We start from the raw sequence: 3,466 nt of genomic DNA, 5'->3' as shown, positions 1-3,466 counted from the left end.
TTATTTTCCAAATAAGACATAAGGGAAGAGATTGTATCTTACTGATGTTAATGTGTCTACTACCTAATGTAATTATTTAGAATACAAGGTTTGAAAGTAAAAACAACACATCAGGAGGAGGAGGAGATGAGAATAGAAAATTATTAGAAGTTAATAGTTAATATTTTTGTACAATAAACCACTTCAAATTTAATGAGTTACACTTAAATCATTATTTTTAAAGATTCTGTGGATCAGAAGTATGGGCAGGTTTTGACATGAAAACAATTTATTTAAAATAAATGCAGAAGATTTTGCTTCTCATTTCACTATCTGAGGTTGGTCATTGGTATTCCATTGGTGGTTGGGTTAATTTGAATGGTGTAACATGGGTTTGCTGACCTGTTTCATGCATAAGCAGAGATGACTAAAAGGTTGAAAATATTATACCTGGAAATATTAAACCCAGTGGTAGTTTCAGGATAGTTGGACTTCTTACATGTCAACTAGATTTGCTCAGAGTGATGTTCCAACAGAACAAAGTTAAAGCTGATAGCCTCTTTTGACCTAGCCTTGGAAGATATATAGCTTTCTTCCTACATACTCCGTTGGTCAAAACAGTTATAAGCTTGTCTAGATTGAAAGAGGAGGAAATTAAATTCTACCTCCCGATGGTGAAATAAATGACAGGTTCATACTGAAAAAAGAACACTGGGATGGGAGATGTTGGTATCTCTTGAAAATACAATCTGTTAACCTGGAAATACGTGAGATTGCCAAAGTAAACTAGGAAAAATAGAAGGCTGATGTCTTAATTTTGAAAATACATTCATTTATCAAATAGCAAGAAAAGGGGAACCCATGAGTCAGACATAAGAGAAGTGAGTAAGTTAGGAAGAAAATTAGGAAATTCAATGAAATGGAAAATGAGAGAGGCCACTAAGAGTAAACAATTATGCAGAGGTATCTAGGAGGAGAAAACTATCATGATTATTTAATTAAGGGGATCAGACATCTGATAATAACCTCATGGTAGGTATGGTAATAGAGTCTTGAAAAAGAGAAAATCTCAATTTTATTGACAACATAAGAATCCCTCCCCAAATGCCAGATTCTTTTCTCAATTACTCCTCTTACCAGCTATATGATATTGGGCAAAATACTTTCATGTCTGTGCAATGTGCTCACATCCCTCATTGGCTTGTTATGAACATTAACATATGACATACATGCTTCAAACAATGCCTGGAAAATCTTGTGCTTGTTAAATTAATCTATTTTAGAAGATTTTTAGTTCAGGCAGTTGTATTCACTTTTTGGACCCACCCGTCAGAGTAGGAGTTTGGATATAACAACACAAGATTTTTTAATCCCCAGGAGTCCAAGGAGTTCCTATGCTCTTACTTCAATAGTATCTCAAGAAAACCTCTGTCCCCATCTCTGAAAACGAATCATGTATATATCACAATGGTATAATACAGCCTATTGGGAAAATGGTTGACTTTTCTATGATATGAAGGTAAAGGGAATAAGTAAGCCTTTTTTTTTAGTGCTCATTCATAGCTCAAAGAGCATGTCACCTCCATCAATCCATTAAGTAGTTTTCAGACATCTGCTTTTTTGGGGGGCATCAATTATACCTTGTTACCTAACACGAGAGCGAATTTATCCTATACCCAAACATACCCTCTTCTCTATCCCATACACAACTATGTTCTGCACTGTTTCAACAAGTTATTGTTTATTTGCTACAACAAATGCGTTAGTCGAAAATTTGGCACAATCACCGAGGTTGTACTTTTCATTAATACTAATCTTGCATGAACCCTTCCATCTAAGAAGGCTGAGTCGCAATGACCAGATCAAATTTAGGAAAACACAGTTACATAAAAGAAGGCCAGGATTTTTCTGGGTATATCCCATACATTATGATTTAATTTAACTGCCACTCAACAGTGCAACGGCAAGAACAAAAGCGACATTGGTTTATTTCTCTTGCGTTTGATTATTAAGCAGGATAGAGAAAACAGTGGACGTGACAAAAACACTGGAGGTTTTGACTAAAGCAAAAGCCATACAGTATGGTTATGTATAGTGAGGTGAGGGTTGCTCAAGTGTAGAGGTTCAGACTGGCAACATCAGCATCACCTGGAAATTCGTTAAAAATGCAAATTCTCAGTCTCCACCTTGGAGCTCCAGCAATTTGTGTTTTACTAAAAAGCCCTTCAGGTGATACTGATTAAATGTAGGAAGTTTTGACTTGACTAAGGAGCCACCTACAGACATTTTCACAACATATCACAAATTTGAAGTGCACGAAATCTACACTTCTTTGAATCAGGTGTGTATAGAAAGACCTATCTTCCCATCTCTTTAGGTACAGGTGATAGGACCAAGTTTTAATTGATTGCAGGACAGTTACTATTCTCCATTAAAGAAAGATAAACCTCGTGTTATTCCATTTGGAACTGAGTTACTTTTGTCATAACTCCTTGTTCAATCAAGCCCCTCAAATTTCTCTCCCTTCATCTTTATGTTTTATTCCTCCTTAGAGTTTGTGGGCTTACATATGTTCTTTAATTCCAGGATGAAAGGAGAGAGAAGCTTCATAGCTATTCTCTGTCTATACTAACCCCTGAGTGGGGGGATCTTCAAAGCTGTGTACGTCAATCATTATCGATACCTTGGACTTGCTGTGTTCTCAGATTGCCAGCTCCACATACTTTACCTTGACCTTATCTTTCTTCCAGAGTACTTAAGGGGCTCTTTTTAATCTAACCTACATTTTTATCCCTCAGAGGAGATGGAAGATTTAGAGAAGCTTCTTTACTGCACTGTGGTGTGCTGGACTCTGCAGGTTGTCCAAAGGGGTGAGATCTGTCTGAGCAATTCTGTTATTCTTCCTCTCCGACAATATGCAGAATGAAGCACTATTCTTGGTAGTACACAACCGTAGCCTCTAAAAACTGACTTTTTTTTTTTTTTTTTTTTTATTGCTTCCTTTTGGTTAGGAGGGATTTAGCTCAAGGGCTAAACCATTGCGTCCCTTCTCAAGAATATACCTCACATAGATTCCTCAGGTCTTCCTCCGGCCAGCTCCTGGACTAGGGAAGGGATAAACTCCGAAATCAATTTGGGTAATTCCCCTGTCCTTTGTCTACAGCATAACCTCTGTGTACCTGGACCTTAACAAATGTGTGTGCCGACCTTGTACAGGGGCCATGCTAATCTTCTCTGTACCCTTCCAACTTTGGTATATGTGCTACCGAAGGGAGCATTGCACCTGATCCTTCAACTTACAATATTTAACAGGTGTACCTAAGCTTTTGGAACTGCCTTCGATGTACCCTAGCCTTATCTTTGAAGTTTTTTAGACTGAACAATTGCAGCTTTTTTATTTTTATTTTTATTTTTTTAAAGGTTTTTTTAATTTATTTGACAGACAGAGATCACAAGTAGGCAGAGAGGCAGGCAGAGAGAGAGAGAG

The 3,466-nt window shown here is 37.2% G+C and overlaps 1 pseudogene; it reads right to left on the bottom strand.

The window, feature by feature from the left end:
- Positions 1-3,143: 3,143 nt before the first annotated feature.
- Positions 3,144-3,257, bottom strand: LOC122908070 (annotated as a pseudogene).
- Between the last annotated feature and the right edge of the window lie 209 nt (positions 3,258-3,466).

This window comes from Neovison vison, chromosome 5 (genome assembly GCF_020171115.1).
Source record: "Neovison vison isolate M4711 chromosome 5, ASM_NN_V1, whole genome shotgun sequence".
Taxonomy (NCBI): Eukaryota; Metazoa; Chordata; class Mammalia; order Carnivora; family Mustelidae; genus Neogale; species Neogale vison.
This window is presented reverse-complemented; position numbering and strand designations above follow the sequence as displayed.